Source organism: Pristiophorus japonicus, chromosome 8, assembly GCF_044704955.1.
Source record: "Pristiophorus japonicus isolate sPriJap1 chromosome 8, sPriJap1.hap1, whole genome shotgun sequence".
Classification (NCBI taxonomy): Eukaryota; Metazoa; Chordata; class Chondrichthyes; family Pristiophoridae; genus Pristiophorus; species Pristiophorus japonicus.
Window position 1 is genome coordinate 179,574,721 of NC_091984.1, and position 17,016 is coordinate 179,591,736.

General features: G+C 44.8%; 1 pseudogene; it reads left to right on the forward strand.

Moving 5' to 3' along the window:
• Positions 1–4,833: 4,833 nt before the first annotated feature.
• On the forward strand, positions 4,834–16,730 carry LOC139268251 (immunoglobulin lambda-1 light chain-like; annotated as a pseudogene).
• Positions 16,731–17,016: the final 286 nt, after the last annotated feature.

Here is a 17,016-nt window from a genome sequence, read left to right on the forward strand (position 1 = left end):
TTTCTGATTGGTCCCCTTGGAGGACAACATACACCCAGCAGTTTCTCTAGAATGTGTAATTAGATCCTGCTTGCCTACATAATCAATTACTTTGCAAAGTGAAATTCGATCAATTCTGACTGCCAGGCTCCAGACAGAACAGAGCTCACATACCACCCTCGCGGGTTAAGACCTTCTGCCACCACCTGCCTAAGTTCCTGACCTCCTTCACCCCCAGCGAGTTCCTGACCTTCCCCATCCACCACATTCCCACCCAAGTTCCTGACCTCCTCCCATCCAAGTTCCTGAACTCCTCCCCAACCTCACAAATTTCTGACAACTCTCCCCCCTCAGAAAAAATTCTACCTCCTCAACACGCCCAGGTTGCTGACCATCTCCCCCTCCCAACTTCCTCCCTCAGCCCCGCCCCCATGACCTTCTCCTCCCAAGTTATTTACTTTCCCTCCCGCCCCACCCACACACACACACACATTGATGGATAGATGGTGCATTGTGCGTGAGTCACAGATTGTTAACACGTTTATTGGGTATGAAGTGATTAGCGACCGTGTCATGATTTCCGGATTTGGTCCAGTCCAATGATATCACTTGCCACACACGCACCGAGCTTTCCGAGAAATCAACCAGGTCTAGGAGGAGGAGTACTCGAACATAGTGTGGGTGTAACGGGGTGGGGTGGGAAGAAAATTTCATCTGGGCACAAACCAGAAGGAATTCCTCATATACTTCTGGAGTGAGGAGGAGGCACGTGAAAACTGTTTTGCAAGAATATGCAATAAAAATTAGGTTTCCGTTCAGGATCCCCTCAGATTTGTAAGAGAATGGATCAGGAATATCGATTAAATGCGTGATGCTTACTACCACTCATTTTGAATCATTAACACCTATCCATTTAATTAACAATGATTAGTACACTGTTCTGTGCTAGTAGGACCATTCCCGAAGACTGTTGAAGCCAGTCACTCCTAAGATGGGCTGAGCACTAAGCGGAATTGAATCACGAGCATTTGCCGTATTTAACTATAGCTAACGAAGTACAAATTGCACTGTCATAAAGTCGAGAGACAGAAGCTAGAGTAATATACTTCCAGAAGAATAACTAATATTTCAGATTAATCTATAGAGCCGAAATCATCTCGACGACAACATCTAACGAACTTTTTGTATTACAATATCTCAGTATCTCGTGTGTTAATTAGAATATCGGTAAACAGAACAATAGCCAAGATTGCTTCTCATGTTTTAAAACTTGTGAATGGGAGCGATGAACGCAGGACAGTAATATGAGTGTACTCGGGAAAGTGCTTAAGGAACCAGGACATGGAATTTAAGAACTGCCTTTTTGGTGTAATGATATAGCACTACAATTGCCCAAAACACACGCAGGTCTCAAAATGCCGAAAGCAATGCACGTAACTGCAAATACATATAGAATAAATAACAATTGCCGTGAGGTCCAGCAATCTATCTGTGGAGAAACATAGAAACATAGAAATTAGGTGCAGAAGCAGGCCATTCGGCCCTTCGAGCCTGCACCGCTATTCAATAAGATCATGGCTGATCATTCAACCTCAGTACCCTTTTCGTGCTTTCTCTCCATACCCCTCGATCCCTTGGGCTGTAAGGGCCACATCTAACTCTCTTTTGAATATATCTAATGAACTGGCCTCAACAACTTTCTGCGGTAGAGAATTCCACAGGTTAACCACTCTCTGAGTGAAGAAGTTTCTCCTCGTCTCGGTCCTAAATGGTTTACCCCTTATTCTTAGACTGTGACCCTGGTTCTGGAACTCCCCAGTAATGGGAACATTCTTCCTGCCTCTAACCTGTCCAATCCCATCAGAATTGTATATGTTTCTATGAGATCCCCTCTCATTCTTCTAAACTCCAGTGGATACAAGCCCAGTTGATCCAGTCTCTCCTCATACGTTACTCCTGCCATCCCGGGAAACAAGTCTGGTGAACCTTCGCTGTACTCCCTCAACAATCTTGTATCGTGGGACCTTATATGAGGGAAATAGTGGCAATGGCAATTTTAACGAGGGTTTTTGGCCTGAAGGTGTTTGATTAGGTATCGCTGCTCACGTAACATTTATGTCCCTGAAGGGGTTGGCACGGGGGACAGAGACATCTTGTTCACAGTACAGAATCCAGCCAGATAATAAACTTCCAGGGTTTTTTCGCACAACTGCCTCGTTTCCATGGCAACATTTATAAATTCATTGGGGCAGTCAACCATGTGGTTTGTATCTCGCATGTTGCTATTGTGAGCTGCAACTTCGGAGAATTTTCATATATTTCCTGTTGCTGCTTGAAAGGACATTGCCATTGATTTAACTGTCAGTACCTGGGGGCCACAAAAGGAGCGGTGTGCGGCAGCCCAGGAGCAGCGTGGAGGCCCCAACCTGCGTGAGAATACCAGCGGCAGGTCGGGGCCATAAAGTAGCGGCGTGCGGCGGCCTCGGGAGCAGCGTGCAGGCCCGACCTGCGTGAGAACATCAGCGGCAGGTCGGGGCCAATAAAAGGAGCGGCGAGCGACGGCCATGGACAGCGTGGAGGCCACTACAAGGTACAGCAGGAGCTGGTGCAGCAGGGCGATGGCTGTGAAGAGTGACGTCATTAAGATCCAGGTTGGTGATTGGAGCGTGGGCAGGTACAGCAGGAGCAGCGTGCTAGAGACTGTGGAGTGACTTCTGGCCCGGGGAGGTGTGAGTTCGGGCCAGGGGCCCAGGGGCAGCATCGGCCAGCCCACACTGCGATACATGTGTGCACTAGGTCAGTGCAGCAGAGCTGGTCTCCAGTTGTCTTGGGTAATCCTTGCCACTGTACCAAGACCTAGCTCGGTCAAGCCTGTGTGGTGGTTGGTGTGCAACGGCCTGCCCACATTAAAAAAATTCACTCACAGGCATCTTCCACCCTTCAGGATGTAATTCGGGTCCATCATTGAAAAACCTGTTTTGGGGCATGGAAGCAAGTCATTCTCGTTTCGAGGGACCACTTATGATGATGATGAGTACCTGGAAGCAGCTTTTAGATTTGGCTTCAGAGTATTGCAAAGTTATCTTATGGTTTCTTTCGGGAATAATAGCCTGCACTTGAAAGTTACAACTTCTTGGAACATGCCCAGCAACAATTGTCTTTGCCTTACTAGGTTCCAAAGTCACTGTAAAACGGTAATAGTGATGCCATTATCTTAAAAAAAAACAGAGTTTGAAAAAAAAGGAAACAATTAACTTTTTTGTAGGTATTTTGGGAGAATTAATTTACGGAACATTGTCGTCGAGTTCTAGGGAATGAAGTGGGGCAAGTGGAGCATGTTTCAGTGGGCGAGCTACTGAGGAACAGTTATCATAGTATCAGCAGATTTAGTATAATTATGGGAAAGGAAAGGAACAAGCCAGCATGAAAATAATTAACTGGAGGAGGGCTTCCTTCAAAGAGTTGTAAATGGATATGCCCAGTTGGCAACCTACTAATAAACTGCTCACCGCTTAGTTTGGGTTCCCCCAGGTCCACGTAGCGCCAGAGCTCATTACAGCCTTAGTCCAAACATAAACAAAAGAGCTGAATTTCAGAGGTGAGGTCAGAGTGACTGCCCTGGCCATCAAGGCAGCATTTGACCAAGAGTGGCATCAAGGAGCACGAACAAAATTGAGGTCAATGGGAACAGGGGTGAATATTTCCATTGGCTGATGTCATAACTAAACATTGCTTAGGCCTCAGAACTGAACATCACACTTTAGGAACGATGTCAAGGCCTTAGAAAGAATGCAGAAGAGATTTACTGGAATGTTACCAGGGATGATGGACTTTAGTTACGTGGAAATTCTGCAGTTGTCATTAATGAGAGAAGGTTAAGAGGAGATTTGATAGAGGTGTTCAAAATCATGAACGGCCTTGATACAGTAAATAAGAAGAAACTGTTTCCAGTGGTAGAAGAGTTGGTAACCAGAGGAAACAGATTTAAACTGATTGACAAAAGAACCGGAGGCAACATGGTGTTGTGATCCGGAATGCATTCCCTGAAAGGTTGGAGGAAACAGATCCAAGAGTAACATTCAAAAAGGAAGTAGATAAAAACTTATAGCCGATGTTTTTATGGGGCTAAAGAACAGGAGAGTGGAACTGTCTGAATAGCTATGCCAAAGCACCGGTACAAGCACGATGAGACAAATGGCCGATTTCTGTGCTGTGTATCATTCTATGATTCTATGGTTATAAGTCGTGTTTATTGACCTTGTGGGATTTTAAAAATTAGTTCTTCATCCGCGATGAGCATTACATGTTAAGCAGGATAAGGAGATATGCGGACATGCCAATTGTTTCTCAATGCAGGGATTGAATCTCGAACTTGATCTCTCGAGACTGAACAATAAAAATCTTGTTTCTCTCATTTCTTCAAAGACACATTGGGTCAAATTGCACTGTGTAGTTTTGCAACATCTACCTTTCAACTTTGCAGAAAATTAATTTGGCCGTCACTTTAACAGATTTTAAATAGTGTAACGTCTCTGTTAAATAGCAATCAATGGAATTTCATGTGAAACCATTCAGAGTCTGCAGAGTCTCCATGAGCAAGGTAATTTCATCTCAACTGTTTCTGCATGTCATGAATGAGTATACTATTGAAAAAAATATATTGGCAAAAATTCGTTTTATGCAAACGTCAATCAAACCAATTTCAAGGATCCAATAAACGGCCGCGACGTATAGAAATTTGCATAAATAATGTGACCCCTGTACATGCTTTTAGAGAGATTTTGACGAGTACGGCATCATTGGGTTCGTGTCGGACACAGTTTGTTTTGATCTTGATTTTTAAAAATCAACACAATGAGTGAGTGGCTTCATGTTCTTGCCGCCCTCATGCTTTGTTTGCAATGTAGGTACAGGGCTGTAAAATTCTTCAATATTCCTGCTCTTTTATGACACTGATCGTTTGCTGTACTTGAGCTGAACGGATCTGAATTACTATTTGTTTCCACATGGCCATTTATTAAATCCTTGGAATTGGTCTGATTGGTGTTTCATAAAGCGAATTTTTGCCAGTTTTTCTTACAATACTAGACTCATTCACTACATGCAGAAACAGGTGAGCTGAAATTTTGCTGACGGTCACTTATTAATCACTTGTTATTTCTCCAGGTACCAACGCGGGTACTCTGCTCACTCAGCCACCGTCCATCTCAACTTCACCGGGAAAAACCGTCAAAATCACTTGCACCCAATCCGGAGGCTGCGTGGGCAGCTGCTACACCAGCTGGTACTGGCAGAAACAGTGCCCCTGCCTTTGTTTGGAGGGACTCTCATTCGAGGAGAGGTGCGGGGATTCCTGAGCGATTTATTGGATCCAGGGACAGGTCGAGCAACGTCATGTGTTTAACCATCAGCAATGTCCAATCCGGGGATGCGCCAGTTATTACTGTGGTGCCTGGGATAACAATGGTGATGAATTCACTTTCGGGAAAGGAACTTGTCATGTATCTCACACTACTGTATATAACTGTATCTTACCATGCTACACACGACTGTAACTAGATATGATCTGTAACCACAAGCATACTTTACCACCAGGGGTGCACTTGCAGGAGACACTGCATACCTGTCCTACACAGGTATATAAAGGCTGGTCTCAGGCAAGTGTGGCACTCGATTGCTGTGAAATAAAGGTGCAGGTCCAGAGTGACCTTGACTTCAACATGTGCCTCGTGTAAGTCTGTACTGCAGGGTCACGACGTTATAGTGGTGACGAGTTACGGGATCACAGAATCCACAGAATGGCTACCAACCGCTCACATGAGAAATACAATGCTGCAGACAATTGGGAGCTCCAGCAAAGCTTTGTAACCAAAGACTGGTTGGGCGACGATATGGCAGACAAGAGAAGAGCCCATCTCTTGACCAGCTGTGGCTCGAAAACATACGCCTTAATGAAGGACCTGCTGGCACCCGAGAAACCAGCAAGCAAGTCATTTGAGGAGTTGAGCACACTGGTGAGAGACCACCTGAAGCCGGCGAGCAACCTACACATGGCTAGACACAGGTTCTACAACTGCAGACGCTGTGTGGGCCAGAGCATACCCGACTTTGTGGCGGAACTTCGCAGGCTGGCTAGTTTATGTGAGTTCTCTGATGAACTAAGGAGAGAAGTACTGAGAGACTTTTTTATTGCAGGAATAGGCCACGCAGGCATATTCCGAAAGCTTATAGAGACCAAGAACTTGACCCTAGAGGCAGCAGCACTGGTCGCACAGACATTCTTGGCAGGAGAAGAAGAAACGAAGTTGATCTATACTGCGGGTACGACAACTAGCAAAATATCGGAACAAGGGGTTCACAGCGTGAAACAAGCCACTACCCCCACACACAGACAAAGGCAGGAGAGCAGGCCTTCAACAGCAGGCAGTGGCGCCAGAAGCCATCAAGGGCAACATGAACGGTCACACCTCATCAACGCATAATGCGAGCAATCAACTACAGACTGAGAGAAGCTCAAGAGAGATCAGCCAGGCGCAGCTCATCCTTCAGAAACAATGGAAGCGGTCTGTGCTGGAGATGTGGGGGAAGGCACTCAACAAGGGGGTGTCGATTTCAGCATGCTGTTTGCAGAAACTGCAACTATACAGGGCATCTGGCTCGCATGTGCAGAAAAACAGCAGCTCGGCTGGTATATGAATCGGAAGGGTCGGAAAGCGGACCAGAAGATGGTGGGGACAGTGCCCGGGACACCGAGGTACAGCAGGTCAACACGATCAATGTCCACTGTTCTTACAACAAGACACCTCCAATAATGATGAAGGTCCTACTCAATGGAATACCCGTCAACATGGAACTGGACATGGGAGCTAGTCAATCTCTCATGAGCATCCAACAATTTGAACAGCTGTGGCCGCACAAAAGCAACAGACCAAAACTCACAAGGATCAACACCAAACTAAGGACCTATACCAAAGAAATCGTCCCAGTTCTTGGCAGCGCCATGCTCTCAGTCACACACAAAGGGACAGTGAACCCACTTCCCCTGTGGAATGTCCCCGGAGATCTCCCAGCACTGTTGGGGAGAAGCTGGCTGGCAAAACTAAATTGGAAATGGGATGATGTTCACGCCATGTTGTCAGCGGAATGGACCTCCTGCTCAACAGTTCTAAGTCATTTTGAACATCTTTATCAGCTAGGTGTGGGCACCTTCAAAGGGGCTAAAGTTAAAATATACATCACACAGGAAGCCAGACCGGTCCATCACAAGGCTAGAGCTGTGTCTTATGTGATAAGGGAAAATATTGAACACAAACTGGACTGGCTTCTGCGGGAAGGCATTATCTCACCCATGGAAGTTAGCGACTGGGCAAGTCCCATCATCCCCATCATGAAGCCTGATGGATCTGTACGAATCTGTGGGGATTACAAGTCTACCATAAACAGAGTCTCCCTACAGGACCAATACCCGCTGCCCATGGCGGAGGACCTATTTTCCACATTGGCTGGAGGAAAACTTTTCTCGAAACTAGATCTCACATCTGCGCATATGACGCAAGAACTGACCAAAGAGTCTAAGCTATTCACCACCACCAACACACATCGAGGCCTTTTCATGTACAATCGATGCCAATTCGGCATCAGGTCGGCAGCTGCTATATTCCAGCGTAATATGGAGAGTCTGCTCAAGTCCATCCCGGGGACGGTTGTGTTTCAAGATGACATACTCATCACAGGCAGTGATACCGACTCCCATCTCCGCAATTTGGAGGAAGTACTAAGTCGATTCGATCGGGTCGGCCTAAGAGTTAAGAAATCCAAGTGTCTGTTTCTCGTGCCCGAGGTTGAATTTTTAGGCAGAAGGATTGCCGCTGATGGAATCCGCCCAACAGAATCCAAAACCGAAGCAATTCGTCTGGCACCCAGGCCCCAGAATGTCTCGGAACTGCACACCTTCCTCAGGATACTCAATTACTTTGGGAACTTTATGCAGAACTTGAGCACACTGCTGGAGCCTCTCCACGTGCGACTCAGAAAGGGGTGCGATTGGTTTTGGGGAGACGCCCAAGAACGCGCCTTCAATAAGGCATGCAACCTTCTATGTTCCAACAGTGTCTTAGCCTTTTTTGACCCAGGTAAAAAGCTAGTTCTTACATGTGATGCATCAGCGTATGTGGTCTGGTGCGTTTTAAAGCATGTCAATGGTGCGGGTAAATTACAACCCATTGCTTATGCCTCCAAGTCACTTTTGCGGGTGGAGCGTGAGTACGGTATGGTTGAGAAGGAGGCGCTCGCGTGCGTGTACAGTATCAAAAAGATGGACCAATTCCTTTTCTGGGCCAAGTTCGCATTAGAAACCGAATACAAACCCCTCACATACCTGCTATCCGAGTGCAAGGCAATAAACGCCAACGCCTCAGCACGCATTCAGTAGTGGGCACTCATGCTGGTGTCTTACGAATACACAATAAGGCACAGACCGGGCACAGACAACTGTGCTGACGCGCTTAGCAGGCTACCCCTGGCGACCACGGAAGGGTCCAATGAACAGGACTGTGAGATGGTCATGGCAATCAATGTCTTTGAATCCACAGGTGCGCCGATGACGGCTCGCCATATCAGAGCCTTGCCGACCAGCGACCCCAAATTATCCTTCGTCAAAAGATGTGTTTTAACTGGTGACTGGGCAGAGGCTCGCGATGCCTGCCCCGAAGAGATCAAACCTTTCCATAGGCGCATGCATGAACTATCACTACAGACAGACTGCTTGATGTGGGGCAGCCGAGTAGTTATGCCCTTGTGAGGCAGAGAGGCGTTTGTCTGGGAGCTCCACCGCGAGCACCCGGGGATCATCTTTATGAAGGCCATAGTCAGATCCCACGTCTGGTGGCCTGACATTGACGCAGACTTGGAGCTCTGCGTCCTGCGGTGCACCATTTGTGTCCAACTCAGTAATGCCCCCAGGGCAAAATGGGCAAAATTTTCCTCATAGTCGTCGATGCATTTTCAAAGTGGATCGATTGCGCCATTTTAAACTCGAGCACCACCTCCACCACTGTGGAGAGCCTTAGAACCATGTTTGCAATGCACGGAATTCCTGACATATTGGTCAGTGATAATGGTCCGTGCTTCACCAGTGCAGAATTTCACGATTTTATAGTTGACCACGGCATAAATCACGTTAAGACAGCACCATTCAAGCCAGCCTCCAATGGCCAGGCGGAGCGAGCATTGCAAATCATTAAACAAGGCATGCGAAAAATCCAAGGTCCCACGCTGCAGAGCTGCCTGTCGCGACTGCTGCTGGCATACAGATCTCGACCGCGTTCGTTGACTGGGGTTCCCCTATTGATGAAACGGACCTTAAAGACTAGGCTCTCGTTAATCCTCCCAGACACGCATGAAATTTTTGAGGCAAAGCACCGGAAGCTAACTGAGTACCATGACCGAAATTCGAGGGGGAGGTGGAATGAGATAGGGGTTAAAGTGTTTGTGCTAAACTATGGCAGGGGCCCCAAATGGCTTGCAGGGACAGTAACAGGCAAGGAAGGAAACAGGCTACTGGTTGTACAAATGGACAATGGCCAAACCTGCCGGAGGCATTTAGACGAAGTAAAAAGTAAATTCACCAACAACCCTGAAGAACCAGAGGCAGACTACAATGTGGAACTCACACCACACCTGGTGGACAGACAGAGGGAACAACCTGAGGAAAGGGCAGTCTCAACAGACAGCCCAGGCGAGATACCAGCAATCATATTGAACGAAACAGACAGTACAGGTGAGATACCAGCAATCACACCGAAAGAAAAACAGGCACCAAGGCGAACAACTGAACCATAACTAAGACGCTCCATGCTGGAGCGTAGACCACCTGAGAGTCTGAATCTATAAAGAAAATAAGACCTTGGGGGTGAGTGATGTCTGTATAACTGTATCTTACCATGCTATACATGACTGTAACTAGATATGACCTGTAACCACAAGCATACTTTACCACCAGGGGTGCACTTGTAGGAGACACTGCATACCTGTCCTACACAGGTATATAAAGGCAGGTCTCACGCAAGTGTGGCACTCGAGAGCTGTGGAATAATGGTGCAGGTCCAGAGTGACCTTGACTTCAACATGTGCCTCGTGTAAGTCTGTACTGCAGGGTCAAGACTTTACAGAACTAAATTGATTTTGGGCAGTAAGTAAATTTTTAGCTATATACTTCTGGGATTTTTGAATTGCGAGTTTTCAATTGTTGGCTTAATCCGGTTGTAGCGAAAATGCTTTCGAACATACATTTATAATTCTCCGAAACTCTCTTGGTGTTTAGAAGGAGATTTACTGTTTGTCAGATGCAAGAATGTCGCACAACACTTACAATGTTATGGATAAACTGCAGAAATCTTCCGAATATTTTTTGGGGGTGGATGCAGTTTCGTGTTACTTGCTGATTTGAAACATATTTGTAAAGCTTAGGTCAATCTGCATGAGACAGCATTTAAAAGTATCCGGACCCTTGTGATTGAATTACATTGTCCTCCTGTTGTAATTAATAACTTGTGTAGAGCTATATATACATCTATATATATATATATATATATATATTTACAGGTATAGATATATATAATCATAAAATCGTACAGCATGGAAGGAAGCCATTCGGCACAACAAGCCTGTACCGGTTCTTTGAAAGCTATCTAATGAGGCCAACTTCCCTGCTCTTTTCCCATAGCCCTGCATGTCTGTCCTGTTCAGGTGTTTATCCAATTCCCTATTGCATCGGCTTCCATCACCCGTTCACGCAATACATTCCAGATCTTAACATCGCTGCGTGAAAAAAAATCTCATCTCCTCTCTGGTTCTTTCGCCAATTACATTCCACCTGTCTCCTCTGGTTATCGACCCTCCAGTCAGAGATTTTATGTTTAATATTCTGTTAACCGAATGCTTGTAAGACTGTTACACAGCCATCGCAATGTTATGAATGAAGTGCTAAAATCTTGCGAATATTTTATGATTGGTACAATTGAGTCTGCTCCAGTTTCGTTATAATTACTTACTGATTTGTAACATATTCGTACACAAGTGAAAACTTTAACGTGAAATGTTTTATAATTATCCTGATACAATGCCATTAAACATCCTCAATCAGAGAGTTGGAACGCATGTGGTTTCTGAGGAGACTCATTCATTGATCTTTAAGCTCATCGGAAAGTGCTCACTTACTTCGACATTCCCAGTGTTGTAGAAACATAGAAACATAGAAAATACTTGTAGGAGTAGGCCATTCTGCCCTGCGATCCTGCACCACCATTCAATATGATCATGGCTGATCATTTTTGCAACTTTAGTACCGCATACCTGCTTTCTCTCCATATCCCTTGATCCCTTTAGCCGTAAGGGCCACATCTAACTCCCTTTTGAATATATCTAACGAATTGATCTCAACAACTTTCTGTGGTAGAGAATTCCACAGGTTCACAATTCTCTGAGTGAAGAAGTTTCTCCTCATCATGGTTCTAAATGATTTGCCCCTTTCCCTTAGACTGTGACCCCTGGTTCTGGACTTCCCCAATATCGGGAAGATTCTTCCTGCACCTAACCTGTCCAATCCCGTCAGAATTTGATATGTTTCTATGAGATCCCTTCTCATTCTTCTAAATTCCAGTGAATATAAGCCTAGTCGATCCAGTCTTTCTTCATATGTCAGTCCTGCCAACCCGGGAACCAGTCTGATGAACCTTCACTGCACTCGCTCAATAGCAAGAATGTCCTTCCTCAGATTAGGAGACCAAAACTGTACACAATATTCAAGGTGTGGCCTTACCAAGACCCTGTACAACTGCAGCAAGACCTCTCTGCTCCTGTACTCAAATCCTCTCGCTATGAAGACCAACATGCTATTTACCGTCTTCACCGCCTGCTGTACCTGCATGCCAACATTTGATGACTGATGAACCAGGTCTCATTGCACCTCCCCTTTTCCTAATCTGTCACCATTCAGATAATATTCTGCCCTCCTGTTTTTGCCAGCAAAATGGATAACCTCACATTTATCTACATTATACTGCCATGCATTTGCCCACTCACCTAAACTGTCCAAGTCACTCTGCAGCCTCTTAGCATCCTCCTAACAGCTCACACTGCCACGCAACTTGGAGATATTACATTCAATTCCTTCGTCTAAATCATGCTGGCCATTAAGTCACAATTTCAATCATAATGAACTAATAACTATAATACATACTGATAAGTTAGAAATGCTTGATCTGTATGAAACACTAGTTCGGACACAGCTAGAGTACTGCGTGCAGTTCTGGTCGCCACATTACAGGAAGGTTGTGACTGCACTGGAGAGGGTTCAGAGGAGATTTACGAGAATGTTGCTGGGAGTGGAGAATCTTAGTTATGAGGACAGATTGGATAGGCTGGGTTTGTTTTCCTTGGAACAGAGGAGTTGGAGAGGAGACCTCATTGAGGTGTATAAAATTATGAGGGGCCTAGATATAGTGGATAAAGAGGGCCTATTTCCCTTAGCAGGTCAACAACCAGGGAGCATAAATTTAAAGTAATTGGTAGAAGATTTAGAGGGGATTTCAGGAGAAATTTCTTCGCCCAGAGGGTTGTGGGGGTCTGGAACTCACTGCCTGAAAAGGTGGTAGAGGCGGAAACCCCCACCATATTTAAAAAGTACTTGGATGTGCACTTGACATGCTGTAACCTACAGGGCTATGGACCTGGAGCTGGAAAGTGGGATTAGGCTGGATAGCCTCTTTTTGGCCGGCACGGACACGATGGGCCAAAATGGCCTTCCTCCATGCTGTAAATTTCTATGATTCTATGATTTTATGAAATGGTAATATAAATTGTGCATTTTAAGAAAGTGATGTTCTTTTTCGCGGGTATCAGTGATAAGGTGTGATTCGAAGTTGGTTGCCTTTGGAAGGGCTTTATGGATGGAGATGTTCATTTTATGCCTTGTATCGACCTGTGTTATGAAGGAAAATTGAAACTATTGGGTTTAGCGAGATTCGTTTCAGTAGGTCAAATGATGCGCCCTGAGCTACTATGCCCTCCTTGGTTGATCGCCTTCAAGAGTCCTGGAGACATTTTCCAGAGCTCTCCCGGAATTGACCACATCTTTTTCGCTGTTTTGGCTCCCCAGATAAGTGTAAGGGAGGTTGGTGCATAAGTGTATATCCTCAGCAATCTGACGTTCCAGCTCATCTTCTTTTCCTATGTTCGTATGTTTTAGTATTGCAATAAAAATCGGTGATTGATCCCGCGCCGATACTATAACCATTAACAACTCGTTACCTTCCAATATGATTCAGTTTGTATGAATACTACCACGGAAGTATAATTCTGATAATATTTGTTCCTGTTTTTTAAATAAATTTTTTTCTGTCAGTTAGAAAGTGCAACCGTACAAATATTCCATGATACTCAAAGGGCATTTTGATTTGATTAATAAGCTGCATGTTGTAGAAACGTTCTTTCAGTTTCTTATATCTTGTTCCATTAAAGTTACATAGTGCGCAAAATTCAAAAACAATTTTAACGAAGAAGGAGATTATACTTTAGATGTATTTACACTTCTGGTGATTGGTTTGTCTCAGTTGGTAAATTTCTCAAGTTTGGATCAAAGCATTTTGAATTTAATCCCCTGTTCCAGAATTTACATCAGAATATAGGAGTCGGCTATCGGACCCCACGGGATTATTCATCACTATTGGATGATGGCGGATTAGTGCCTCAGCTCAATTTACCCACCTTTGCTCCCTATCCCTTGATACCCGCAGCTTACAAAAATCTATTTCAGTCTTGAAAATTTAAATTGACTCAGCATCCACAGTCATTTTGGGGAGAGAGTTCCAGAGTTACATCACACTTCGTGTCAAAAAATGCTGCCTCATTTCACTCCTTAATGGCCTAGCTCAAAATTTAAGATAATGCCCCCTTGTTCTGGATTTCCACAACAAAGGGAAAGTGGTATGGAAGGGGGCAGTGCAGCATGGTCAGCAGTGCTTTCCTTTGGAAATAGGGGTCCCAACTTTCTGTTCAAGTAGACATTAACGATCCGCTTGCATCATTCGAAGAAGAGCAGGAAGTCACAGACAATACCCACAAACCCACCTCAATGATTGGCTCCAAAGAAATGGTGTCTGTAGCTTTATGCTTTGTCACGTTTACCATCACTGTGCATCAAAGTAATACATGGGAGATCTGATTTGGTGCTAAATAAATGCTATTCAATGTTTTTATAGTAATATAAAAAAATAGAAGTAGCTGCTCTTTCTGCAGCAGATAATTCATAATGTGACTAGGCAGCCAAAAACCGAATATGATGAAGCCAAGACAGGTGCACGGAGTTAAAATATAAAAGGAAAAAATGCTGAAAATCTCAGCGGGTCAGGCAGCATCTGTGGAGAGAAAAACAGAGCCAACGTTTCATGTCGTTGATCCTTCGTCAGAACAGGCTGGTGTTGGAGGCTGAGGACGGAATTGTTGGAGTGGGAGTGGAGCGGGTAAGCTCGGGGTCGCCTTTGTTGACTGAACGGAGGTGGTCCGCAAAGTGGTCATAATGTAGCACATCATGAGCAGTGAATACAGTGTGCTAAATTTAAGGAAGTATACTAAATACTTTCAATTTAGTATACTGTAGTCGCTGCTCGCGATGTGGTCACCTCTACATTGGGGAGACAAAATGCAAGGGTGACCCCGAGCTTCCAGTGGCCTGTCACTTTAATTCTCCACTTCCCTTCCACTCCAACATCTCCATCCTCGGCCTCCTACACTATTCCAATGAAGCTCAACGCAAGCTAGAAGAACAGCATCTCAACTTTCGTTTTCTTACTTTACAGCCTTCTGGACTCAACATCGAGTTCAATCATTTCAGGCTACAAACTCTGCACATATTTGGTTCCCTTTCCTCCTATTTCGGCCCTGGCTGCAGTATGTGTCCCATTCTGGGCATCACACTTGAGGAAGGACGTGAAGGCTTTGGAGAGGGTACAGAAGACATTTACCAGAATACTTCCAGGGATGAAGGATTACAGTTACGAGAATAGACTAGAGAAGCTGAGGGTTATTCTCCTTGCAGTAGAGAAGGCTAACAGGAGATTTCGTAGCTTCCTTAAAATCATGAAGGGTTTAGAGTAAGTAAAGAGAAACTCTTCACATGGCTAAAGAATTAATAACCAGAGAGTACATATATAAGGTGATTGACAACAGAACCAGAGGCGACATGAGGAAAACATTTTAACACAACGAGTGGTTAGGATTTGGAATGTACTGCTTGGTAGGGTGCAGCTTCAATAATAGCCTTCGAAAAGGAACTAGATAAATCCTTGAAGATGAAATATATGCATGGTTGTGGGGAAAGAGCAGGGGAGTGGGACTAGATGGATTAATCTTCAAAACAGCTGGTGCAGACTCAGTAGTCTGAACGACATTCTTCCATGCTTTATTATTCTATGATGCTATTGCGTAGCATTTACATCAAACAGCGTCGGGAGCGAGACTCTGGCAGAGTGCAATGTTTGACCCAGCATTCAAAGAATATTATACTGAAAACGTTAAATAGGCTGGGACTTTGAAAAATTGAACAGGCTGATGCTCTTTCTCTAGAAAAAAAGTCTGAGGGGTAATAAAGGTTATTAAAATTATGAATGGGTTTGATAGGGTAGACGTGGAGATGTTTCCATTTGTGGGGTGTAGATTTTCTGAATCTTTGCGACCCTTTTACTCCTGAGTCCAAACGATTCCACTTGACCGGTATTGGTGACAGTAATTTTATTTTATTCATTGTAAGTGAGACTTGGTGCATTACAACATCTGAGCGGTAATTAAACAAGGCGCAATCACATTTAAATTGCCCATAATGACCTGGGTGGAAACCTCGATCCTCACGAGTCGACCCCAGGCGACCCTGGACTCGAAGCTCACTCATCCCCAGCGTGAGGCATGTGGTTCCTCCGCTGATCTGAATCCCCCCCCCCCCCCCTCAGTTCAGCTGGTGGATGTTGCCAAGCGCTTTGCCGAATGCCTCTCCAACCTCAATATCAGAGGGCCCCCTTTTTATATGCTTACTCTCATTCAAAACCCATGGAGTCCATCTGCAACCAATCACTGGCCAACACCCCAAAGCTAAAATCTAATCATAAAGATGCCATGTCCGCAGCACCATAACTTATACAGGTTCGAGTCTTATGATACCCTTACATCATCTGTTTTTGACCATCCAGAATTATATCTGAGATAGCCATGGCAACGCAAACAAAGTATGTCTCCAGAGTGTCCTTGTCGTTTGCCTATCGTAACATTCTTAGGCGTGTACAGTGCTACCGAGCTTTCAAACTTCGAAAAAGTAAAACGTTGAATTTCGACTTTTTACATTCAATTCAAAGTGGGTCTTCGCGGGTTATTTCTACTGTTCGTTCCAGATCCACGGACCCCCGCAGTGGCCGTCCTTCCACCTTCATCGGATCAAATCGCAGCAAATAACATGGTGACCCTGGTGTGTTTGGTTTATCCCGGACGCTGCGGAGATTGAGTGGACTGTAGACCGTATTGTGAGAGGGATTGGTGTTGATACCAGTCGTATCCAGCAGGAGACGGACAACACGTTCAGTGGGACCAGTTATCTGATTCTGCCATCCTCAGAGTGGAACTCACACGAGCTTTACTCCTGTGTGGTTAAACACGAGACTCAGGCAAACCCGCTTCGATCAAGCATCGCGAGATCCAGCGGTATCTGATTCAAGAATCTGATGCAATCGTCTTTTATATCATTATTAAAATTTATTTGAACTAAGTTCGCTTTGAACGGCTAGATGTTTAATTTTAATTGCTGTATTTCAATTCATAGCAATAATTGTGCAGTTAGTGTGTTTGCTTGAATCCACTGGGTGTAATTAAGAGTGTGTTGACTCTGCAGTCATCACTTCTTCTCTATCAACAGGAATGCTGCAGAGTAATACAATTACTGTTATTCTGCCTTAGATTATGTCACTATTTTCTTCCTGTAATTATCTCCGAAATTTT